This window comes from Pseudophryne corroboree, chromosome 2, assembly GCF_028390025.1.
Source record: "Pseudophryne corroboree isolate aPseCor3 chromosome 2, aPseCor3.hap2, whole genome shotgun sequence".
NCBI lineage: Eukaryota > Metazoa > Chordata > Amphibia > Anura > Myobatrachidae > Pseudophryne > Pseudophryne corroboree.
The window spans coordinates 886375121-886402941 of record NC_086445.1 but is presented as its reverse complement, the minus strand read 5'-3'; the positions used below and the strand labels follow the sequence as shown (position 1 = coordinate 886402941).

Below are 27821 nucleotides of genomic sequence, written 5' to 3'. Positions count from 1 at the left end.
GGATATAACTGGAAATGCAACTGAAAGTAGAACAATGACTGTGGCTGTGACTTTAAGACAAGGCTGAAGAACACTGCGGCATTGGCTTTAAGACGAGACTGAAGAATACTGTGGCTGTGGCTTAAATATGAGACTGGAGAATACTGCAGCTGTAACTTTAAGATGAGACTGTAGAATACTGCAGCTGTGGCTTTAAGATGAGACTGTAGAATACTGCACCTGTGGCTTTAAGATGAGACTGTAGAATACTGCAACTGTGGCTTTAAGATGAGACTGAAGAATACTGCAGCTGTGGCTTTAAGATGAGACTGAAGAATACTGCAGCTGTGGCTTTAAGATGAGACTGTAGAATACTGCAGCTGTGTCTTTAAGATGGGACTGTAGAAATACTGGATATCAATGGTAACACAACTGTAATCCAGACTGGGTAGCAAAAGAGCAGAGTTTTACAGGAAACAAAGTACAAGTGTTACCTTTAGGGAGCTCAGCTTCAAAGCTCACACAGAGCTGTGTGTGACACAAGGAACTGGCAGAGTCTCCAACTTCTGACTTTATACTTCCTGGTCCTTGGTGATTGGTGAGCAGTGTCAGGTGATTCAGAGAGTCAAGCTGGCACAGGATTGGACAGCTCTGGGTCAGGTGAACAGTCACTGTCATGTGAGCACTCTAGACTAGACTCTGATGTGGAGTAAGGCCTAGCAGGCCGAAAGAACACTGAAGCCTGAACTTCTGCAAACGAACAGAGGATGCTGGCTTTTAGGCCTAAACTTCAGATTGCTGAATTCAGATTCACACAGAAGATTAATCACCACAGGTGGAGCACGTTAACTCTGCACTCAGGAAACTTATGGTACTGACAAGCTGTTTATCTCAGTGAGCAAAGAAACACAGGATCCAGGACAGATGGCAGGGGTAAGTCACCAAATATGAGAACTACAGTCAGGATCGTGACACACTGGACTGATGCAGCACAATACACCACCACTGAACTGATGCAGCACAACACAGCAGCAATGGACATATGACAGCACTGTGACTGGACAAATACAGCACAAGATACGGACACTGAGAAAACGGAGACTAGAGTGAAAATGGCAGGGACGCGCAGCTCCTTATATGGAATCCAAACCCCGCGAGACTCCGACAGCGGGATGATGAAGTTTTGCCTCGTTCTGGTTTCCGAGTCAGACGGGAACACCCAAGCCTGACTCGGATCCGGACTCGAATGGTGAAGTCCGGTAGGGTTCGGTTCTCTGAGAACCGAACCCGCTCATATATAGATAATGCACCTAAAAAATGTTGTTATTTACTGCGATTTTCCCCCCAATGTTTTTCCAGTAATTCAATTAAAGCCTTTTTAATGTGACATAAATCCCAGTTTCACGCTAAAACGCATAGGATGAAGAATAAGTTCCCGGACCTATGTGTTTCCGCAAACTTGGCCATGAAAGGCAAATATCGAGGATTTGTTTTGTCACCTCAGTGATTTCCGCTGAGGTGCCAAAATTGAATTCCCACATAATATCTATGATTAGAAAATGTTTTATATATGTCTTTCTGGGATTTAATATGGAATTATAAACACCCTTCTCAGATTGGTTTATTGAAGCTTCAACAGATGGAGGGGTCAATCTGCCTAACCTAAAGTTGTACAGTCACACTGGAATTCTGCGTTACACAAGGGATTGGTTACATGGGATGGATTTTTATACTATTTCATACTATTTCTCTCTTAAACCATACATTTTTACCTGATCCACATTTATTGGTTTTTCTTCATTCCCATAAACAGGAACTGACTGATGATATTGTTCGGGATATTTTGTTAATAGTTGCATGGCATTATACACGGAAGCAACAGAATGAAATGGTCAGTATTCCCTTTTTCTACTGTTGCTCCTAAAGCCTAAATTTTAAGATGTCTGTGCTTCTGTGCCTTTCACATCATAGACTGGAATGGTAATCTCATATATCCATACATGGGTCGATAGTGAGACCCCGATAAATATAAATGACCTCAGTCTCATCTGTTGGCGGTGCATCAGGCCCATAGGGGGAGGTGAGCCATTTCTGTACATTATAAAAAATTATCTATACCCCTTTGAACCATAATGTGGTTACAACGGGACTCTCTTCTGGAGTTATATTAACCATTTTTCCATGGTGAAATTATTACGGTCATTTTAATTCCCAATCAGTGCTCTCATCCATTAAGTATAGGAAAATGTTTTACAATATTTATCATAATAAGTATCTTTCCCCCCACTGCAGCTTCATGATGGGTTTGTTGGACACCAATGATTGCTCTAAATGTGAGGCCTCAAATGCAACTTATTTGCATTGCATGTGGAAATGACCCCTTATACTGCAATTTCTGACCAATTTTGTTAATAAATTTGCCTCCATGTATCATGTGAGCTACCTCCCGTTTTCAGCGGAATGAGCAATATCTGGTGTTGATAAAATTGATAAAAACAGCTAAAATCATGTAATTTTTGCATTCTAAAATTTGGATTTAAAATCCGAATTTCGAACCACGGCAAGATCCAAACCAGGACTTTAGTTTGGATCCACAAAATTTGGGTGGATTCTGATTTCTTTAGAACCGAACCACATATCTCTAAACACATGTACATGCCCACGCTTATCATGCCTCACAAAACCAAATCTTGCTTTTGAATATAGGGGGGTAATTCAGACCTGATTGCCGCTGTGCGTTTTCGCACAGCGGGCAATCAGATCTGAACTGCGCATGCGTATGCACCACAATGCGCCGGCACGTAGGATGACTGCACCGGGAAACGGTGCCTAGTGACGAGATGGTGCGAAAAAAGCGATGCGATAGCAAGGTGATTGACTGGAAGAGGCTGTTTGTGGGTGGCAACTGACCGTTCTAGAGGAGTGTCCGGAAAAACGCATGCGGACTCAGGCGTTTGGAGGGAGGGTGTCTGACGTCAGCTCCGGCCCCAATCACCAGGAAACCATCGCAGTGGCTATGTAAGTCCTAGGCTGAGCAGAGACTGCACAAACTGATGTTTGTGTAGCTCTGCTACAAATGCGATCGCACACCTGCACACACCATATACCCTCCCCCCTGTAGGCGGCGACTATCTGATCGCAGGGATGCAAAAAACGCACCCTAGCGATCAGGTCTGAATTACCCCCACGGCTGCATAAGGAATCGCATTCATACACTTGGGTCCTGATTCATGTTTGCATGGAAGTGCACAGCCGCAAGGAGGCGGCTGTACAATTCTGTGTCATTAAAATTCAAATGCAACAGGAGCTCTCCTGTTAGCATTTAAGAGATCTGAAGATGCAGCCACGGATCATCATCGTAATCATCGGTCAAGATTTGCTACGGTTTCAGGTAGTGGTGTAACTAGAAATTTTTCTCCCCCAAGCCAAAACATTCTCTGGTGCCCCCCTCATAATTGGCAGTAGCAAAGCGAAGACTTCTTGTGGGGTGTGGCTCCATTAAAATGGGTGTGGCTTCACTGAAAGGGGCGTGGTGTTGCAGGAGAAGACTACCTTATACCCCAGTTTTGCAACCTGCATGCCGAGACATTGGCGACCACAGGGGGGGGGGGGGGGGGGAAATAATCCTGATTCATGCCCCTTACATTATTTGTCATTATTCATCTTTATAATAATGCCCCTTACACATTATGCCACACACTGCAATGGCCCTTAGACATTATGCCACACACCGTAATGCCTGTGACACATTATGCCACACCTCAATGCCCGGTATAAATTATGCCACACACTGCAGTGTCCCTGAGACATCATACCACACACCATAATGCCTGTGACACATTACGACACACTGTAATGACGGTGACACATTACGCAATGCATCACAATGCCCGTTATACATTATGGTACACACTACAATGCTCCTGAGATATTAAACCACATACAATGCCCGTGATACAGTATACAACACACCGTCATGCCTGTGACACATTATGACACACACCGCAATGCCCGTTATACATTATAAAACACACTGTAAATGCCCCTAAGACATTATGCCACATACAATGCCCGTGATACAGTATATCACACACCGTCATGCCTGTGACACATTATGACACACACTGCAATGGCCCTTAGACATTATGCCACACACTGTAATGCCTGTGACACATTATGCCACACACTGTAATGCCTGTGACACATTATGCCACACCTCAATGCCCGGTATAAATTATGCCACACACTGCAGTGTCCCTGAGACATCATACCACACACCATAATGCCTGTGACACATTACGACACACTGTAATGACGGTGACACATTATGCCATGCATCACAATGCCCGTTATACATTATGCTACACACTACAATGCCCCTGAGATATTATACCACATACAATGCCCGTGATACAGTATACAACACACCGTCATGCCTGTGACACATTATGACACACACCGCAATGCCCGTTATACATTATAAAACACACTGCAATGCCCCTAAGACATTATGCCACATACAATGCCCGTGATACAGTATATCACACACCGTCATGCCTGTGACACATTATGACACACACTGCAATGCCCGTTATACATTATACCACACACTGCAATGCCCCTGAGACATTATACAACATACAATGCCCGTGATACAGTATACCACACACCGTCATGCCTGTGACACATTATGACACACACCGCAATGCCCGGTATACATTATACCACATACCACAAGGTCCGTGATACATTATGCCACACATCGCAATGCCCGTTATATATTATGCCACATGCCGCAATGCCCATTACACAATAAGCCCTACAGAAAGCTGCTAATTACTTTTAAATTACCTGATCGTTGCCAAGGGTTTCATGATCTTGGTTCCATGCACACTGGCAGGGGTTTTCATGCTCAGGGTGTCATGTTCGTTGCCAGGGTTTTCATGCGCTGGATGATATGCTCGTTGCCAGAGGTTTCATGCGCTGGGTGTCAAGCTCGTTGCCAGGGGGTAATGCTTGTTGCCAGGGATTTCATGCACTGGGTGTCATGCTCGTTGACAGAGATTTCATGCTCTGGGTGTTATGCTCGTTGCCAGAGGTTTCATGCGCTGGGTGTCAAGCTTGTTGCCAGAGCCGGCCTTAGGCATAGGTAAACTAGGCAAATGCCTAGGGCATTTGGTATGCTTAGGGGCACTAGCAGCTTCTGCTGGTTAAAATTATATGCGGCATGCCTATATTCTGTGTGTGACTGCGGCTGTATCTGCATACGAAATGCTACGTTGCAGTGTATTCCTGGAAATCACTGTACTGTAGCATTTCGTATGCAGATAAAGCCACAGTCGCACAATGTAGAATATAGGCATGCTGCATATCATTTAATCAGCGGAAACTACTTGTGCATCCTAGCAACACAGTAATGCAAATAAGATGCATTTTCATAAACAAAAGGCACCCAACGTTAGCAGAGCTGCCAGCTGACTCATGCCAGGCATCTCATGCAGAACTAGCGTCGGTGCTAGGGGGCACCAACCAAAATCTTGCCTAGGGCATCATATTGGTTAGGGCCGGCTCTGCTCGTTTGCAGGGGGTAATGATTGTTGCCAGGGATTTCATGCACTGGGTGTCATGCTTGTTAGTTATTGCTAGCGAGTCATGCTGCCCAACCTGCCCCCTGCTGTTTAGTGAGCCACGGGCAATGCTGCCCGATCCCCCCTTCCCGCTGCTGCTGCTGAAGGTTGTAATGAACTGCGGGCACCACTTGCCGATCCCCCCGTTGCTGCTGCCTCTGCGCCGGCGTAGCAAGGTGGCAGGGCTGCAGGGTGCCGTGGCCAGCACTATGTGCTCCCGCGGGTCACGGCACTTTCTAGATGCTAGAGGGCAAGTATGACCTCTAGCATGTCTCCTCCATGGCTGCGGCCATTTTGGAAGGGACATTTAGCAGATTGACATGCGGACGGCTAGTCCGCATGTCAATCTGCTCTGAATCAGTAGCGGCATCCCCGCAGCCCTGTACCTCCAAGCCTCCGCAGTGGCTGCGGGGGTGGGAGTTACGCCACTGGTTTCAGGCACTGGCCAGACTGTGTGAGCTGAAGCTGACTCAGGTAGGCCCTAGGATATGGACTGGATGTCTGGACCTGTCATGCCTTCAAAACGGGGACGACACCCCTCCCAAACTGCTAAGAATCAAATCGCATGCTGGGGGCTGCCCAGCACAGGGTACGGCCTCCCAGCATGTATGACGACGCCCTGCGTTGCAATCGCAGTTACATTGTGATCGCATCGTAGGAGCCCAAATAGACGATGACACTCCAATTGCAGGAGATGCAGACGACATCATTGGGCCACCCCAAAAGCGGCTATGCCACTCCTGAATGCCCACTGACTGTCGGGATGCAGTTGCAGTGTGAATTCACGCGCAGTCGCCCAAAATCAACCGTTCTGTGTTTTTCGCAGCCCTAGCATCTACCTCTCAATAAAGCCCATGTTATTCTTGCAAGTAGAAGAAATATATACAGTATATATATATATATATATATATATATATATGAAGAAATGTCCGGTACTCAGTGCTTTCCTTAATAACAAATAATCACAGGGTGCCCTCCTGTTAAAGAGTATATGCTTGCGGATAGGTCGGCGGCACTCACGGATAAATAAACCACATACAAGGAACTTCTACATTTCGATTTAGTGTCAAATCGTCATCAGGAATAACACATGTAATATAAAACATACCTTATATACAATTCATTCCCCAGTTCACTGTGTGTTGAACGCCGCTAGTGAGACAGAGGCAGCTGGCACAAGTCATACTACCAAAGTTTGGCACCCCCCTTTAGGAGTCCGAACAAGGGCCCAAAAAGGGTGCAAAAAGGATCTGCCGGGCCTAGCTCAAAGAAGAAATTATGATATACAACCTGTCCTCCTGAACGTTCAGTGATGTGGAATTGAAAGTGATGCAGAAAGGACTTAATTTTGTACCAACAAGTAAGCATTGTCCATTTAAGGCTATTGTGGATATCAATAGATTTGGTAGACAGCTCCGATTGAAAGAGTTCTTTAACTCGAGAACTGATACAGTAACACAAACGGAGTTCTGTCAGGTCAAAAATAAGAGTACATTTGACCCGCCATCGAATAATCCTGCAATAAAAGCTTATATGAACACGCTTTCTTCTAAAGCAACACATCTATGCAAGACTAAATCTCCTCCTCATGACAATTTAACTAAAGCAGAGAAAACTGCTCTTAAAAATTTGCAGACATGTTCAGAAATTGTAGTGCGCCCCGTCGATAAGGGGGGTGCACTGGTAATCCAAAATTTGGCTGATTATAAAACTGAGGCATACAGGCAACTATTTGACACGTCCCTATATACTAAATTGGATCATGAACCCACCTTGAAGTACAGTAAAGAACTTTGTGATTTACTATTGATGGCGAAAAACGATGGATATATAACTGATCAAGTGATGACAGCATTACAAATGGAACACCCTAAGATTCCCATCTTTTACACGATACCCAAGCTCCATAAGGACACTGTGAATCCGCCAGGGAGTCCCATAGTGTCGGCTCGAGATTCTCTATTAAGTAGCTAAATACTTTGACTATTATATTCAACCTGCTGTACCTAATACCTTTTTGTCTAAATTAAGATCATTAGGAAACATTCCTTCTCCGTGTTTATTGTGTACAGCTGACGTTGTAAGCTTGTACACAAATATACCATTGGATAGGGGTTTTAATTCAGTGAAAAAATTGCTTGAAGACAACCCTGAGTATGTGGGGCCAAACTTGTCTTTCTTTTTGCAGCTATTACACCTGGTTTTAAGTAGCAATTATTTTCTTTTTGATGAAATCTTCTTTTTGCAAACAATGGGGTGTGCTATGGGTAGTTGTGTGGCCTCAGTGTTTGCTAACTCATTTATGTTTGAGGTTGAACAAGTGTTGTTTTTGGAAAACCATTTTCCAGAAATATACACTTTTATACCAGGTATATTGACGATATTTTTATGTTATGGCTTGGAACTAAGGAGGAATTTGTGAATATGATGGATGACGTGAATACTCGAGACCCTAACATAAAATTCACGTATGACATTTAGGAAATTAGTATTCATTTGCTTGATGTGGAAGTATCCATAAAGGTAATATGCTAAATATATCCTTATATTCCAAGCCAACAGATACTAATACCATGTTAGATGCAAGTAGTTTTCACCCGTTTTTCCTTAAGAAAGGCCTGCCCTACTCGCAGTTCCTGCAAGTACACAGGATTTGCAGTGAGGCTGAAGATGAAAAGATACATTTTAAAAAGATGAGGGATACATTTCTTCAACGTGCCTATAGTAGTAAGGCTTTAGAAGATGCTATGCAAAAGGCGCTGATGGCTCTGAAAATTCCTTCTTTTAATACCAGTAAGAATGCTGAGCATAACTCTATTATCTGGGTTAACAGTTGTACAACTGGTAGTGTAGAATTAACCAGGGAAGCAAAACGCCTCTGGCCAATAGTCCAGCAGGATATACATTTGACAGCTATTAAGAACAGTGAATTGATGCCCTGTTATAGAAGGGGCAGGAATCTCAGAGACAGATTAGTGTGCACGGATGTAGCTTGAAACCCGTGGTTATTAATTTTATGACACATCCCAATACGGGGAAATTTTTTTCCATTAAACATGTTTTGACCTGTACTAGTAAGTATATCATCTATTTTATTAGATGCCCTTGTGGCAGCTTCTATGTTGGTAAATCCATTAGGATGTTTAAGGAAAGGATGGCCCTACATAGAAGTGCCATACCAGAATTGAAGTGCCATAGAAGTGCCATTGAGGGTAAAATGATAGATCAGCCTGTTGCCAGACATTTTAAACCAGTGGTCTCCAACCTTAATTGGGGTGTGAGCTACTTTCAGAAAATAAAAACCTCTGGAAGTACTACCCCCTCCCCCTAATGCACGCGCATTCCTGTGGAAGTGGGTGTGGGCTCACAAAAGTGGGTGTGGCCTTGCAACAGTAATGCCCCCCATAGTGCCAGATACAGAAGTAATGCCCCCTCATAGTGCCAAATACAGAAGTAATGCCCCTCAGCAGTGCCATATACACAAATAATGCCCCTCAGCAGTGCCAGATACACAAATAGTACCCCTCAGCAGTGCCAGATACACAAATAATGCCCCTCAGCAGTACCAGATACACAAATAGTACCCCTCAGCAGTGCCAGATACACAAATAATGCCCCTCAGCAGTGCCAGATACACAGTTAGTGCCCCCAGCAGTACCAGACACACAATTAGTTCCCCCCAGCAGTGCCACATATACAATTAGTGCCCCCCAGCAGTGCCACATATACAATTAGTGCCCCCCAGCAATGCCACATATACAATTAGTGCCCCGCAGCAGTGCCACATATACAAATAATGCTCACCCCACCCCCCCAGCAGTGCAAGATACACAAATAATACCTCCCCCTCCCAACAGTGCTCACAATTATTGCCCCCTGCATTCGCCACTGTGTTTGAGGGGAGGAGTTGAGGAAGAGTCCACTAGCAGGCAGCCACAGCGTGTCTCCTCACTCTAAAGTAAGTACCCACGGCGGCGCTACTGACATCTCTGACCGCGTGCCGCGCAGCCATTTGAAATGTGGTGCGGACCGCCAGCCAATCAGGAGCTGGCGCTTGAGCTCTGATTGGCTTGCGGTCCGCACTATATTTCAAATGGCTGTGTGGCGCGTGGTCGGAGATGTCAGCAGTGCCTCTGTGGGTACTTACTTCAGAGCGAGGAGACGCGCTGTGGCTGCCTACCAGTGGACTCTCCTAATCGCCGAGAGAGCTACCTAGGAAGCAGTGCCGATCTACCCGTTGGTTGTGAGCAAAGGGTTGGCGACCGCTGTTTTAAACAATGTAAGCACAGTTTGGCGCAATTACTGTATAAAACGATCGATCAAATTTCTGAGTCTAGAAGGGGAGGTGATCATGATATGCTATTGCAGAGAGAATCTAAATGGATTTTTGAACTCAATACAATACAACCGTTTGGATTGAATGAGAGTTTGCCATATGCTAGTTTTTTATAACTAGTACTAAGTAAATTAGTCCTCCGTGATTGTAAGCTTTTACAGTGTTATTTATAGTGTTCATATGTCATACTATATCTGTAAAGTTTTAAGTTTAAACTAGTTTGCTGTGGTAATTATGCTGCTACTCTCTGTTGTATTCAGTTGTTAATGGTGTAGGGGAGCACGGAATAGACGCCAGCGCAGATTGCCTAGGCAAGAGCTTGGCCGCTGCATATGACGTCAGCTGCGACTGAAAGCCGTAAGGTTCAACACGCGGTGAACTGGGAAATGAAATTGTATATAAGGTATGTTTTTTATTACATGTGTTATTCCTGATGACGATTTGACACTAAATCAAAACGTAGTTCTTTGTATGTGGTTTATTTATCTGTGAGTGCCGCCGACCTATCCGCAAGCATGTATATATATATATATATATATATATATATATATGTGTAGAAAGGGGTGCAAACAGCGCTAACCACTAAATTCAGATTCCCAGTTTAGCAAATTAGTGCATCTCGATATGATGAACTTCTCAATAAATTATACCACAATACATAAAATGTGTATAGAACAAGTGTAAAATAATAAGAATTTACTTACCGATAATTCTATTTCTCATAGTCCGTAGTGGATGCTGGGACTCCGTCAGGACCATGGGGAATAGCGGGCTCCGCAGGAGACAGGGCACATCTAAATAAAGCTTTTAGGATCACATGGTGCGTACTGGCTCCTCCCCCTATGACCCTCCTCCAAGCCTCAGTTAGGTACTGTGCCCGGACGAGCGTACACAATAAGGAAGGATCTTGAATCCCGGGTAAGACTCATACCAGCCACACCAATCACACCGTACAACTTGTGATCTGAACCCAGTTAACAGTATGATAACAACAAATGAAGTAGCCTCTGAAAAGATGGCTCACAACAATAGTAATAACCCGATTTTTGTAACAATAACTATGTACAAACATTGCAGACAATCCGCACTTGGGATGGGCGCCCAGCATCCACTACGGACTATGAGAAATAGAATTATCGGTAAGTAAATTCTTATTTTCTCTAACGTCCTAGTGGATGCTGGGACTCCGTCAGGACCATGGGGATTATACCAAAGCTCCCAAACGGGCGGGAGAGTGCGGATGACTCTGCAGCACCGAATGAGAGAACTCCAGGTCCTCCTTAGCCAGAGTATCAAATTTGTAAAATTTTACAAACGTGTTCTCCCCTGACCACGTAGCTGCTCGGCAAAGTTGTAATGCCGAGACCCCTCGGGCAGCCGCCCAAGATGAGCCCACTTTCCTTGTGGAGTGGGCCTTTACAGATTTAGGCTGTGGCAGGCCTGCCACAGAATGTGCAAATTGGATTGTGCTACAGATCCAACGTGCAATCGTCTGTTTAGACGCAGGAGCACCCATCTTGTTGGGTGCATACAATATAAACAACGAGTCAGATTTTCTGACTTCAGCTGTCCTTGAAATATATATTTTTAATGCTCTGACAACGTCCAGTAACTTGGAGTCCTCCAAGTCGCTAGTAGCCGCAGGCACCACAATAGGCTGGTTCAAGTGAAAAGCCGAAACCACCTTGGGGAGAAAATGAGGACGTGTCCGCAGTTCTGCCCTGTCCGAATGGAAAATCAGATATGGGCTTTTGTACGATAAAGCCGCCAACTCTGAAACTCTCCTGGCTGAAGCCAGGGCCAATAACATGGTTACCTTCCATGTAAGGTATTTTAAATCTACCGATTTTAGAGGCTCAAACCAATGAGATTTGAGAAAATTCAAAACTACGTTCAAATCCCACGGTGCCACTGGAGGCACCATTGGGGGTTGTATATGTAGTACACCTTTGACAAAAGTTTGTACTTCAGGAACTGACGCCAATTCCTTCTGGAAGAAGATTGATAAGGCCGAAATTTGAACTTTAATGGACCCTAATTTTAGGCCCATAGACAATCCTGCTTGCAGGAAATGTAAGAATCGACCCAATTGAAATTCTTCCGTTGGGGCCTTTTTGGCCTCACACCACGCAACATATTTTCGCCAAATGCGGTGATAATGTTGTACAGTCACTTCCTTCCTAGCCTTCATCAAGGTAGGAATAACTTCCTCTGGAATGCCCTTTTCTTTTAGAATCCGGCGTTCAACCGCCATGCCGTCAAACGCAGACGCGGTAAGTCTTGGAACATACAAGGTCCCTGCTGAAGCAGATCCCTTCTTAGAGGTAGAGGCCACGGATCCTCCGTGAGCATCTCTTGAAGTTCCGGATACCAAGTTCTTCTTGGCCAGTCCGGAGCCACTAGTATTGTTCTTACTCCCCTTTTCCGTATAATTCTCAGTACCTTTGGTATGAGAGGCAGAGGAGGGAACACATACACTGACTGGTACACCCACGGTGTTACCAGAGCGTCCACAGCTATTGCCTGAGGGTCTCTTGACCTGGCGCAATATCTGTCCAATTTTTTGTTGAGGCGAGACGCCATCATGTCCACCTTTGGTTTTTCCCAACGGTTCACAATCATGTGGAAGACTTCTGGATGGAGTCCCCACTCTCCCGGGTGAAGGTCGTGTCTGCTGAGGAAATCTGCTTCCCAGTTGTCCACTCCCGGGATGAACACTGCTGACAGTGCTATGACATGATTTTCCGCCCAGCGCAGAATCCTTGCCGCTTCTGTCATTGCTCTTCTGCTTCTCGTGCCGCCTTGTCGGTTTACGTGGGCGACTGCCGTGATGTTGTCCGACTGGATCAACACCGGCTGACCCTGAAGCAGCGGTTTTGCCAGGCTTAGAGCATTGTAGATCGCTCTTAGCTCCAGTATATTTATGTGAAGGGACGTCTCCAGGTTTGACCACACGCCCTGGAAGTTCCTTCCCTGTGTGACTGCTCCCCAGCCTCGTAGGCTGGCATCCGTAGTCACCAGGACCCAGTCCTGTATGCCGAATCTGCGGCCCTCTAACAGATGGGCACTCTGCAACCACCCCAGGAGAGACAACCTTGTTCTTGGTGACAGTGTTATCCGCTGATGCATGTGCAGATGCGATCCGGACCATTTGTCCAGCAGATCCCACTGAAATGTTCGTGCATGGAATCTGCCAAATGGAATTGCTTCGTAAGAAGCCACCATCTTTCCCAGGACTCTTGTGCATTGATGTACTGACACAGTTCCTGGTTTTAGGAGGTTCCTGACAAGTTCGGATAACTCCCTTGCTTTCTCCTCCGGGAGAAACACCTTTTTCTGAACCGTGTCCAGAATCATTCCCAGGAACAGCAGACGTGTTGTCGGGGTCAATTGAGATTTTGGAAGATTCAGAATCCACCCGTTTTGCTGAAGCACTACCTGGGTTAGTGCTACACCGACTTCCAGCTGTTCTCTGGACTTTGCCCTTATCAGGAGATCGTCCAAGTAAGGGATAATTAATACGCCTTTTCTTCGTAGAAGAACCATCATTTCGGTCATTACCTTGGTAAAGACCCGAGGAGCCGTGGACAAACCAAACGGCAGCGTTTGAAACTGATAATGACAGTTTTGTATCACGAACCTGAGATACCCTTGGTGTGAGGGGTAAATTGGGACATGCAGATAAGCATCTTTTATGTCCAGGGACACCATGAAGTCCCCTTCCTCCAGATTCGCTATCACTGCTCTGAGTGACTCCATCTTGAACTTGAATTTTTTGTGTGTACAGGTTCAAGGATTTCAGGTTTAGAATAGGTCTTACCGAACCGTCTGGCTTCGGTACCACAAATAGTGTGGAATAATACCCCTTTCCCTGTTGTAGGAGGGGTACCTTGACTATCACCTGCTGAGAATACAGCTTGTGAATGGCTTCCAATACCGACGTCCTTTCTGAGGGAGACGTTGGTAAAGCAGACTTTAGGAACCGGCGAGGGGGAGACCTTTCGAACTCCAACATGTAACCCTGAGATATTATCTGCAGGATCCACGGGTCCACTTGTGAGCGAGCCCACTGATTGCTGAAAATCTTGAGTCGACCCCCCACCGCTCCTGAGTCCGCTTGTAAAGCCCCAGCGTCATGCTGATGGCTTTGTAGAACCCGGGGCGGGCTTCTGGTCCTGGGCAGGGGCTGCTTGCTGCCCTCTCTTACCCTTTCCTCTGCTTCGCGGCAGATAAGACTGTCCTTTTGGTCGCTTGTTTTTATAGGAGCGAAAGGACTGCGGCTGAAAAGACGGTGTCTTTTTCTGTTGGGAGGGGGTCTGAGGTAAAAAAGTGGATTTGCCGGCAGTTGCCGTGGCCACCAGGTCCGAAAGACCGACCCCAAATAATTCCTCTCCTTTATATGGCAATACTTCCATATGCCTTTTGGAATCCGCATCACCTGACCACTGTCGCGTCCATAAACTTCTTCTGGCAGATATGGACATCGCGCTTACCCTTGATGCTAGAGTACAAATATCCCTCTGAGCATCTCGCATATAAAGAAACGCATCCTTTAATTGCTCTAGAGTCAATAAAATACTGTCCCTATCCAGGGTATCAATATTTTCAGTCAGGGAATCCAACCACACTACCCCAGCACTGCACATCCAGGCTGAGGCTATTGCCGGTCGCAGTATAACACCAGTATGTGTGTATATACTCTTCAGTGTAGTTTCCAGCCTCCTATCTGCTGGATCCTTGAGGGCGGCCGTATCAGGAGACGGCAACGCCACTTGCTTTGATAAACGTGTGAGCGCCTTATCCACCCTAGGGGGTGTTTCCCAGCGCGCCCTAACCTCTGGTGGGAAAGGGTATAATGCCAATAACTTCTTGGAAATTAGCAGTTTTCTATCTGGGTTAACCCACGCTTCATCACACACGTCATTCAATTCCTCTGATTCTGGAAAAGCTACAGGTAGTTTTTTCACCCCCCACATAATACCCCTTTTTGAGGTACCAGCAGTATCAGAGATCTGCAAAGCCTCCTTCATTGCCGTGATCATATAACGTGTTGCCCTATTGGAAAATACGTTTGTTTCTTCACCGTCGACACTAGATTCATCTGTGTCGGTACCCGTGTCGACTGACTGAGGTAAGGGACGTTTTACAGCCCCTGACGGTGTCTGAGACGCCTGAGCCGGTACTAACTGGTTTTCCGGCCGTCTCATTTCGTCAACTGACTTTTGTAATGTGCTAACATTATCACGTAATTCCATAACTAAAGCCATCCATTCCGGTGTCGACTCCCTAGGGGGTGACATCACCATTACCGGCAATTGCTCTGCCTCCACACCAACATCGTCCTCATACATGTCGACACACACGTACCGACACACAGCAGCCACACAGGGAATGCTCTAATCGAAGACAGGACCCTCTTAGCCCTTTGGGGAGACAGAGGGAGAGTTTGCCAGCACACACCAAAAGCGCTATAAATGTATATAAACAACCCTAGAAGGTGTTGTTTTTGATATAGGCGCTTTTAATATATCAATATCGCCAAATTATGCCCCCCTTCTCTTTGTTACCCTGTTTCTGTAGTGCAGTGCAGGGGAGAATCCTGGGAGCCTTCCTCACCAGCGGAGCTGAGCAGGAAAATGGCGCTGAGTGCTGAGGAGAATAAGCTCCGCCCCTTTTTCGGCGGGCTTTTCTCCCGGGTTTTAAGAAAACTGGCCTGGGTTAAATACATACATATAGCCTTAATGGCTATATGTGATGTATTTTTCGCCACTAAAGGTATTTAATATTGCTGCCCAGGGCGCCCCCAGCAGCGCCCTGCACCCTCCGTGACTGAATCAGTGAGACGTGTAGCAACAATGGCGCACAGCTGCAGTGCTGTGCGCTACCTTCATGAAGACTGAGGAGTCTTCTGCCGCCTGCTTTCCGGACCTCCGATCTTCAGCGTCTGTAAGGGGGGTCGGCGGCGCGGCTCCGGGACGAACCCCAGGATGACCTGTGTTCCGACTCCCTCTGGAGCTAAGTGTCCAGTAGCCTAAGACTCCAATCCATCCTGCACGCAGGTGAGTTGGAAATCTCTCCCCTAAGTCCCTCGATGCAGTGATCCTGTTGCCAGCAGGATTCACTGAGATTTAAACCTAAAAAAACTTTGTCTAAGCAGCTCTTTAGGAGAGCCACCTAGATTGCACCCTTCTCGGACGGGCACAAAAACCTAACTGAGGCTTGGAGGAGGGTCATAGGGGGAGGAGCCAGTACGCACCATGTGATCCTAAAAGCTTTATTTAGATGTGCCCTGTCTCCTGCGGAGCCCGCTATTCCCCATGGTCCTGATGGAGTCCCAGCATCCACTAGGACGTTAGAGAAAGTAATCAATAATAGATAATAACACCCCTAATCAAATAGGTGTCGCGACCAGATTTAAAAAAAGTCCAATTCACAAGAAGACCAGTTTAAAATGTTCTAGTAGTAAATCAGTCGCGCCTTCAGTGTTTAAAACAAGTAATTCAATCACGATATCCTCAGATAACATTCAAATGTGCGTACCGGACGTAAGAGGGTGAAGCATCTTATACACAGTGTCTTTAAACGCAGGATCACTCGTATTCCTTCTCCTCTTAGACTCGTCTCGGCATTGGTGTAGAGTTTATACGTGAATGTGTAAAAAAAATATATATATACACGTTTCAGTAACTTTGCTCTTGAAAGTGATTAGGTGCTGATATGTGCAATATTTGCAATAAAGTGGCTCTGTGCAGTATAAAGTGCTAGAGTGCTAAAATATAAGAACATTAAATAGATTCATGCCTTTGTGCTGACCCACTATAGGTAATGTGCTTATTTACCACTTTCTGTAGGTGCAACACCAATATTTAGTGAGCAAGATTTAGACAAGTTAAAACACAGCACTCACATTGATACTGCACTCAGTTAGGTATTTCCCTCGTTCAATCAGCAATATTGGGATGCCTTAAAGATCAAAACAAAGCTCCCATATGGGAAAGAGAGAATCTCTGATAGTGTAGTATTGCTTAAAAGAAGATTTTTAATAAAAAAAATGCATAGATGACCAGAAAAACAAATAGATGGACTCGTACAATTTTTAAATAAACATTATGCTTATCTGTTGTTTCTCATATAGAGAGCGGGGAGCCGGTAAGTGTCCGGTAGGTGTCCAACGCGTTTCGTCCCTTTTTGCCATTGTGGGACTTCCTCAGGGGTCAGTATGCTACTGACCCCTGAGGAAGTCCCACAACGGCAAAAAGGGATGAAACGCGTTGGGCACCTACCGGCTCCCCGCTCTTTATATGAGAAACAACAGATAAGCGTAATGTTTATTTAAAAATTGTACGAGTCCATCTATTTGTTTTTCTTGTCATCTATGCATTTTTTATTAAAAATCTTCTTTTAAGCAATACTACACTATCAGAGATTCTCTCTTTCCCATATGGGAGCTTTGTTTTGATCTTTAAGGCATCCCAATATTGCTGATTGAACGAGGGAAATATCTAACTAGTGCAGTATCAATGTGAGTGCTGTGTTTTAACTTGTCTAAATCTTGCTCACTAAATATTGGTGTTGCACCTACAGAAAGTGGTAAATAAGCACATTACCTATAGTGGGTCAGCACAAAGGCATGAATCTATTTAATGCTCTTATATTTTAGCACTCTAGCACTTTATACTGCACAGAGCCACTTTAGTGCAAATATTGCACATATCAGCACCTAATCACTTTCAAGAGCAAAGTTACTGAAACGTGTATATATATATATTTTTTACACATCCACGTATAAACTCTACACCAAAGCCGAGACGAGTCTAAGAGGAGAAGGAATACGAGTGATCCTGCGTTTAAAGACACTGTGTATAAGATGCTTGACCCTCTTACGTCCGGTACGCACATTTGAATGTTATCTGAGGATATCGTGATTGAATTACTTGTTTTAAACACTGAAGGTGCGACTGATTTACTACTAGAACATATATATATACTTCCATATAATAACGGCACTCAGAGTCGACAGTAATGCAAAAGGACTGTATTGGCCTAGTACTTTCGGGGACAGCACTCCGTCCTCAGGACCACACAGGATAATGGTGACAAACAACAATCTGTGTTGTTTGTCACCCTACTTGTTTGCTGATTAGATGACGTCTCCTCTGTATGGTTTGTAGGGATGCTGGTAGAACCCGTAAAGTAAACAGGAAAAAAGCTATTTAAAAGTCTGTGATTTTTTTTTCTGGCACCAAAAGCGTACATAACAAAGGCCCCCATACTCACATTGTTGCCACAACACTCAGATTGCTAGATTCATTTAGATCTGTGTGAAACTGAATACATTTGTTGCTATATAGTTAAAACTAAAAATAAATGTTTAAGGAAGTAAGTGTAAGACACAAACGCAGTCTGGCCTAGTTGTAAAGGTTTATACAGAAAGAAACTGTGTGTTGTGTTTAGTGAGCGATTATAGTTAATATTGCTCACATTTATAGAAGTTGTGGGATTTGTGGTATTGCGGACGTACGGTTTTGTACACGTGTCTCGGACAAAGTACAGGACTGCGCACGCAGCGTAAGAGACACGCACGATCGCGTGTATACGCAAAGTGCGTAAGAATATGGGCGCTAAGTACAAATTACACAATAGTGTCCTTTAGTTTAAAGGTGGGACAGTAGCCACGCTACAATAGCACAAAACTGCTCGGTTTCCAAAGATTAGTATAAAACTTCTTGTTCAAACTGTATTGCCTCTGGGGGAAAAGCTGCTTATCTGAATGAATCATAATTTTCTGTACAGAAAAGACAAAGTGTACTTGAGTGAGCGAACGAACGTAGGAGTGAGTGAAATTCGAACCCCGGAATTCGGGATCCCGTCGTTTGGTACATCAAGTGAGTGGAGGCTTGGTGGCGTGAGAAGGCTGACTCACGTTAGTATAAGGTTTAATACGCAAATCGTGAGGTGATTTGTAGAGGAGCGTGATAGTGCATTGTATTGCGAAGTATTAAAGTAAAAAGGGTTTTTTGGTATTACGCTCCGGACTGAGGGTCCCAGTTTGTACAACGACCCGTGGTCGTACGGCAGATAAGTAACAAGTACCTATATGCTGTGCGATTGGACCGCGCGTTTGTGGGTGCGATACATAGCGCAACATGATATCCTTTTACGAGCTTTTGCGTAAAATCGCGGTATCATTAGCGCTATATAGAGCATGTGCAAGCGTGATTTGTGTATAATAAAGTGCATAGGGAGTTTTCGCTGGTCTCTCTCAGGAAAATCTCCAACGACCGATACTTTACTGGAAAGGGTAAGTTATTACTAAAAACTTCCAGTAAAAATAGGTCAGATAGGGCCCTAGGTTGGGTACATTGCCTTAGCTTTCGACAGTGTATGGTAGTACTGGCCAACGTGGGCGTGAGTGGGTTAAAGCGCTCGGAGAACTTTCACCGTCTATTCATATTGTGCATTGGGGATTGCATAAAAGGAAAAAGTCCGTGATGGGATCCAATTGCACAAGCGGTGGACGTTTTGTAACCAGGGTTCAGGTTGAAGAGCCGCTGCCCAAGGGGTCAGCGAGGTTTGTGATGTGTGGAAAATATGGTTCACACACGGAAGACTTTTTGTCTGAATGGGTACGTATGACTGACAAAGATAGGGTACCATTCCCTAAAGTGGGCAGCTTTGAACCAGAGGTATTGCAGAACTTAGGGATAAGGATATGTCTAATAAAATCCAGAAAACAAAGGATTAGACATACAAATTGTTTACATTTATGGCAACAGGAGGGGGATATACAAAGGGAATTAGCTCGCGCAGCAGGTTCCAAACCTAGCGGGAAAATAATGGCGACCGCACCACCATCACCACCGTATATTGTGGGGGAGAAAGTGGCTACAGACTATGGCACATTGGTACAAGATAGGAGAGTAACTGATAAATGTACTAACGCTAACCCCTGCCAGTTGTATCCTGTTTTAAATTTTCCCTAGGACTGCGAGCAGGAAGATGAGCCCAGCACGATATCGGCACTCTCTCTAGCAGCCACCATACAAGACACTCAGGTGGGCACGGCTCAACCAACAAGAGCAGTAGCAAAACCCCTTAGCGGAGGGAAAAATTAGGTCGTGTCCACAGGTAAGTATGGTACCATACATTATGCAGAGACAATAGCACCTCACATTATAGAATCAAATCAAAATTATGTAATTGAATTAAATCCTGTCAGGGTGATTGCAGTCCCCAATGGGAGGACTGACGCTCAGAGAGTAACTCCCATCAGGAACATTGCCATGCATTGTCCTTGGTCCCGGGCAGAGTTAAGGTCAATTATGTCAGAATTTCCCGATCCCAGAAAAGATCTAGTCGCAAGCCAGAGGTAGAATTAGGAGTGTACCCCGTCATAGAGCGGTTACTACAACAGGGCATCCTAGTCAGGACGTCCAGCACTGCCAATAGTCCCATCTTCCCTGTGAAAAAGAGTGGGGGGAGGGGTTACCGGCTAGTGCAGGATCTAAGAGGGATAAACAAGATAGTCGAGAGCCAATTCCCCGTAGTGCCCAATCCAGCTGTCATCCTTATGCAAATTCCCTCTACTGCAACAGTTTTCACTGTCATCGACCTCTGTTCTGCCTTCTTTTCTGTCCCTCTGCACCCTGACAGCCAATACCTCTTCGCTTTTACATACAGGGGAGTACAGTACACCTGGACTCGTCTTCCCCAAGGTTTCATCGACAGCCCGAGTATCTTCTCCAAGGCCTTGCATGACTGTTTACAATCCTTTCAACCTGAGAGTGGATCAGTGCTAATACAGTATGTCGATGACTTGTTGTGTTCAGACTCACTCGAATCGTCCTTGAAAGACACGAAACAGCTTCTGTTTCATCTTTCCCAAACGGCACACAAGGTTTCAAAGGATAAGTCGCAGTTGTGCTAGACCAGGGTAAAATATTTGGGACATTGCTTGACTCAAGGACTTAGACACCTCACCGCTGATAGAATACAGGCGATTCGCGACATGACTCTGCCACAAACTCAGCAACAGATCCGCACTTGCCTTGGAATGTGTGGGTACTGCCGAAAATGGATCCCAGGGTTCTCTATACTGGCTTTACCTTTGCAAGAAATGGTCTCTTCGAACAAACCAGAATGGATCTAGCACACAGATGAGTCCGAACTGGCATTTGAGAGACTCAAACAGTGCCTATCACAGGCACCTGCATTAGGCATGCCAGATTATGAGAATCCCTTTGAATTGTACGGCACGGAAAGTGCTGGGTGTGAGACAGGTGTCTTAACACAGAGACATGGTGATGCCAGCAGACTGGTAGCATACTACAGTGCACAGTTGGACACCGTAGCGCGGTCTCTCCCCACATGCTTGCAAACTGTTGCAGCGATAGCTTTGCTAGTAAGTAAAAGCGAGGACGTAGTGTGAGGACACAACCTGACCATCCATACACCTCATGCGGTATCAGCCTTACTAAACTCCGCCAAAACCAGACATGTCTCATCCGCTTGGTTTACAAAGTGGGAATTATTACTGATGGCCCCTGTAAACATCACCATTAAGAGATGCAGCTCACTAAATCCTGCAACTTACTTGCCAAGTGTGCCTGAACAGGCACAAAGGGTGGAGGATGAGAATGATGGTGAAGGAGGATTTAGTGCAGACACTGATACGCATGATTGTATGGAATACCTGAATCAGACTTTCACTGCAAGACCTGACATCAGTGACAACCCAATGGAAGGAGTAGCCTTTACCTTCTACACTGACGGAAGTTGCCACAGACAGACAGAATCGGGATACTTGTGTACTGGATATGCAGTTGTAGATGACAGAGGTATCATAGAAGCTGAACCCCTGGGCCCACAAGTTGCTGAGTTGGTCGCCCTAACCAGAGCGTGTGAATTGGCCAAGGGTAAGTCAGCTAATATATACACAGATTCTAGGTATGCCTTTGGAGTGGTGCATGATTTCAAGGCCCTGTGGCGCCTCAGAGATTTCATGACGGCAGCTGGCACACCTGTAGCGCATGCGTCCCACATAAAAAGGCTTCTAACAGCGATACAGGAACCAGACAGAGTGGCTGTTATCAAGTGTAAAGCACATACTTACAACCAAGACCCAATTTCAATTGTTAACAGCCGGGCAGACGAAGCTGCTAAATCAGCAGCCAGCACCCTCATACAAATGAACATCACATCACTGATGACATTTAAACGATCAACACACAACAATTAATCGAAATGCAAAATTTGTGTTCCCTACAGGAAAAGGCGGTCTGGAGGTCAAAGGGGTATGGCCAGGAGTCCTCAGGACTTTGGACAGGTGGACACGGTAAGCCAGTGGCCCCCAGAGCATATCTTCCAAGTCTAGCTGAGGCGGCACACAGTCTGACTCATCTGAGCAAAGAGGGTATGTGTAAGCTGGTGAGTGACTACTGGTGTGCGCCAGGATTGTCTTCGCATGCAGGTAAAAGAGCAATGACATGTTTTACTTGCTTGAGGAAGAATATTGGTAAGTCAATACCAACAGAGCCATCCCATATCCCCCTGACAGATGGACCTTTTCAGGTAATACAAATCGATTTCATGCAGTTACCACCCTGTAGAAATGTAAAATATGTGTTAGTTTGTATTGACGTATTTTCCAATTGGGTAGAAGCGTTCCCTGCTGCCACAAATACTGCTACGTTCACTGCAAAGAAAATTGTGCAGGAATTTGTGTGTAGATATGGTATCCCTAGAATAATTGAAAGCGATAGGGGTACCCATTTTACAGGTGAAGTCTTTCAGGTCATGTGCAAACTGATGGGAATTAATAGCAAGCTGCATACTCCGTACCGACCACAGGCGAGTGCGAAGGTGGAGAGAATGAACAGCACTATTAAGAACAAGCAGAGCAAAGTGATGGCTGAAACTGGATTGTTGTGGCCAGAAGCTTTGCCACTAGTGTTGTACAGCATCAGAACCACCCCCAGGTCTCCCCTTAACCTATCACCTTTTTAAATTCTTTTTGGTCGACAGCCTCATGTAATGATAGACCCCCAGGATGATTTGAAATGTAATAACGAAGTGACTGTGAGATATTTGGTTGGGATGAGCCAGCAGCTGAGAAATCAACAAAGAAATTTAAAGCTGGTGATTCCTGACCTACCGAACAGTAATTGTCATGACATTGAACCTGGGGATTATGTAATGATTCGAAATTTCTTATGCTCAGGTTGCCTCATAGACAGGTGGGAAGGACCATACCAAGTCTTGCTAACCAGCATGACAGCATTGAAGGTCGCCGAGAGAGAGACTTGGGTCCACTCGTCCCACTGCAAGAAGGTCGCTGACCCGGAGAGAACTCGTGACAAAGAGCAGAGTGTAGAGAACCTTGTATCACTGGAGTGTCTGTTCCGGAAAGGTTGAGAGGCAGGACTGTTGAAGGGCATCCGAGCACAGATCTTGAACGGTTGTTGTATCGTTTTCTTTTTTTTCACCTCACCCTGCATTTTCCTTTCTTTTCTCCTTCTTACTTTCCTCCTTTCCTCAAACGAAATGGATCGATCACAAGAGACTGCGTTTCGGGTTCTGTTAGTAATTCTGGTTTTAATCAGGACAGTTTGTTTTGGTGAGGGCCCCAGAGAGGTCGAGCAGGGATCTGGAATGGTTTCTGATGACGAGTATGAATTTGAAGGATCTCAGGAGCTGCACATCGCTCAAGTAAAGGCTAGCATCAGTAAGCGCTCTGGTAGTCAGGGAGCTCGGAGGCACTGTGAGGGGTTATTGTCTGAGGAAAATTGTATCTGCAGGAATTGTGAAAATATAGTCGAGGATGGGTGCATCCAGAGATGTCAGTCCAACCTTAATATCGACATGGACCGTCATCCGTTGAGTGATTACCACTCACTAGTGCGTAAGGTCTTAAACCAGACAGAATGCTGGGTGTGCTCACAAGTACCTCAAGGTCAGAGCAAGTCAGGATTGGTACCATACCCTTTAGCAATAGATGAGGTACTCGAATTACGGAGTGGGAGACCGGTGGACAAGAAATTCAATATTTCTAGGCCACCTAGTTTGAAGCTCCACCAGTATCATGTAGACAGGTCCTTATTGTGCTTTAATATTTCCAATTACCTAAAACCAGGAAATTGGGAAGTGACGTGGAACAACCAGACATTGACCTTTTCACACAGTGCTGATTGGATACCCACAGACTCTGAACTTGTACGCCAAATAGCTAAAAGTGGGAGGGATTATCGGTATAGGTATACTCGTGGAAGCAAGACCATGTGGGTTGGAAAAGTATCGCCAGAGTATTGTGCCCATATCATCCAGCCTGATACTTGTACTGAGCAGATGGGAGAAACAGGGATTGGTTTCTTTACTTGGAAAGTTTGTAATATGGTGATGTCATACTTTGTCCCCTATGTTCTCCCAGATGATGCCTATTTCATATGTGGGAGGAATGCGTACAAGTGGCTTGCCCCGAGCTCAGAGGGATTGTGTTATATTGGGAGAGTACTGCCAGAGGTCATGACCATAACCCATGATAAGATGAAAGACGTTCACCGCAGTGCTCAGGCTCCTTATACTCATAATCACTATGAACACATCATCAAGATACACCTCATAGATAGGACAGAGCACGCAGCCTCTGATTTGATCCACGAATCCACCGGGATTCAATTCCTTCTCGCATTAGGCATCACCCGTACAGCCAGAGGAACTATAAATTATAGGTATATCCATGCGCTAGCAAACTTGATAGATAATATCACTGAGATGTATGACGACACCTTCAGGTATACGGGAAGGGAGTTACAAGCCTACAAGAAGGAACTGATCCAGCAGGATGGTCCTTAATTATGTCACAGCCGTGACAGGTGGGTACTGTGTTACTCTGGCAACTCAATATGGTGTGAAGTGCTGTACATATATCACGAACAGCACTGACGACCCCACGGAGATCATCAATCAAAAGATGGACGATATCTTGCAGTTGAAGTAGGAGTTCAGGAGGAAACACAACCATACCTTAGCGATTGTGAGTAATGAACTGACCGGCTGGGTCTCATGGTTGAACCCACGCAATTGGTTCTCAGGTTTAGGAGAGTGGGCTCAAAATGTCATCATGAGTGTAGGGAAGTTTCTCCTTTGTATCCTGGGAGTCGTCATAATTATTGGTTTGATATTTAGGTGTGTTCGTATTCTGACGCGGCGCAAGCACGGCACAAAATTGATGAGTCTGAGGAGCAAGGGTACTGTTACAGCAGCAGATTTAATTTACGACCCATCCATAGAGACAGTGATATGATAAGGATTGCAAATGAATTTCATGGTCTGTTTTGTTCACCTGTTTTTTCTTTTGTCTCCCCCTCTGCCCAGATACATCCATCCGGAAAAAGACATCAGCATTATCCAAAATGTTTATGTGAATGTATTTTTATATATGTGTCTTATCTTCATCTCTGCAACATTCAGTTAAAGGCACACATAGTCGACAGGTGATATCCACATATACTAGCACTCACATATGTTTCCCCCTTCATGTATCATCAACTAAATGTGCACCCCATTTGTTGGAACAAGAAGCCAAAAAGAGCTCGGTAGTGTTTGTTGGCCCACTTACAGACCCTTAATATGGGATGAGAAGGCTTTAATGTATACTTCGCAGTACCTCGAAGCTTATTTAGATCATATACGGCACGATGATACATGCCTCTCAGACATGGATTCATACATACATGCTTTTTACTATCCCACTAGGTCATACATTTCCCACCTACAACTCTCCACGATCATCAAAGCTTCTGTAGATATTGTATAGATATTTTTCTGTTTAGTGATTAGATAGTGGCAGTTATTGGTGACTGCCAAAGGGTGGACTGTCAAAGTCGAAAAATATTGCAGTACATACATTACGTACAAACTACACACAGATGGCCTCTGTGCGCGTACTTGCTCTGCCGTGCGTGCGCATATTTGCAATTTGCGTATGGTCGCTCCCGCAGACCTGCGAATTAGCACGTGGTATGAGTATTATCGGTAGAGTTTGTGAATGCATGGAAAAGCCATCAAAACACATGACATATTTAATCCAAATAGTGCACATTTTACACATAGCCTCCCTGCACCACAGCAGCAAGTTACAGCAGTTTAAATGATTTCAGAACAAAGGGATTCACCTTTACAGGATAGGAGGGGACAGAACAAGGTTATAAGGTAGTGTTTGGTATCCAGCTGTAGGGTATTTTATGGGTAATATTCCGGTGTTGGTTTGAGGAAGATCGCATGTCCCTGCGGATAGTTATGTGCAGGAGCAGAATATAGATATAAACTTTATTTACTGTACATTATGTATGCGGCGGGAATCCAGAGGAGACCACCCACAAGAGCAGTTGGAACAGACATCGCCCACCTATTCAAACAGACCTATGACCTCTCCTGTACTGTAAATGACCATCCCTGTGTCCAATGGACAAAGAGATTACAGTATCCATTGTATTAAGTTTTGGAAGAATTGTATAAAGAGAGCCTGCTGCAGGCCTGGTCTGACAGAAGACTCACAAAGTTATCTTTCAGATGACCGAGGACCAGATCTGGGTAGCGCTGCGAATCCACTCACGTATGTACCATTGATTGTAGCCATTATTCTGTTGTATTGTATTGTTTGTATTGTAACCCCCTTTCAGCAATAATACGCTGTGGTGTCGGAACCCAGTGGTTTAACTACAGACTGGTGTCGTGTCTTCCTTTCCCTGCTAAGGTTTAAAGTGTATTAGTATCGCATTGCATTGCTGTATAAGGTTTAAAGTGTATTCATTGGGTGTGTACGCGCTGTATGTACTTTGTACCATCAGCGCGGCGTTTGTACGCAAAGTCCGTACACGGTACGGGACTCTGTACGCTAAAAGCTTAAAAGGTGCGTAGAGTGTGTATTAAGTTTAGCGGCCGCAGCGGCTCCATGGTAAAGTGTAATTAAAGTGTGTATAAGGTATAGCTTTTCATTCCTGTTGATAAATCAGCATTATCAGTCCCCACTGGAATCCACCATCACAGGTCCTTGTGTACTATCTGAAGGCAATTGCTGGTGAATGTCTCCACGGAGGAATTGATTATAATTCATTTTGATGAACATCATCTTCTCCACATTTTGTGAAGTAACCTCGTACGCCGATCGCTGACAAGGTGACCGGCTGCACTAAACACTCTTTCGGAGTACACCCTGGAGGGGGGACAACTTAGGTAAAATAAAGGCAGTTTGTGCAAGGGCCTCCAAATTGCCTCTTTTTCCTGCCAGTATACGTACGGACTGTCATACTTGGATGCGGTCACTCATATAATCCTCCACCATTCTTTCAATGGTGACAGAATCATATGCAGTGACAGTAGACGACATGTCAGTAATCGTTGGCAGGTCCTTCAGGCTGGACCAGATGTCAGCACTCGCTCCAGACTGCCCTGCATCACTGCCAGCGGGTGGGCTCGGAATTCTTATCCTTTTCCTCGCAGCCCCAGTTGCTGGAGAATGTGAAGGAGGAGCTGTTGACGGGTCACGTTCCGCTTGACTTGCCAATTTTCTCACCAGCAGGTCTTTGAACCTCTGCAGACTTGTGTCAGCCGGAAAGAGAGATACAACATAGGCTTTAAACCTAGGATCAAGCACAGTGGCCAAAATGTAGTGCTCTGATTTCAACAGATTGACCACCCGTGAATCCTGGTTAAGCGATTTAAGGGGTCCATCCACAAGTCCCACATGCCTAGCGGAATCGTTCCATCTTAGCTCCTCCTTCAATCTCTCCAGCTGCTTCTGCAAAAGCCTGATGAGGGGAATGACCTGACTCAGGCTGGCAGTGTCTGAACTGACTTCACGTGTGGCAAGTTCAAAGGGT

At 45.2% G+C, this 27821-nt stretch overlaps 1 protein-coding gene and 1 long non-coding RNA gene across 2 annotated transcripts in view; one reads left to right on the top strand and one right to left on the bottom strand.

Moving 5' to 3' along the window:
• Positions 1–10347, top strand: part of LOC135049958 (uncharacterized) — a 32709-nt gene extending 22362 nt beyond the window's left edge. The window contains exons 3-4 of the long non-coding RNA XR_010241518.1: positions 1793–1870; positions 10203–10347. This is a non-coding gene — a long non-coding RNA (uncharacterized LOC135049958). The remainder of the gene's footprint in view (positions 1–1792; positions 1871–10202) is intronic.
• SLC13A5 (solute carrier family 13 member 5) overlaps positions 1–27821 on the bottom strand; it is a 223572-nt gene that overhangs the window by 151179 nt on the left and 44572 nt on the right. The window lies entirely within an intron of this gene.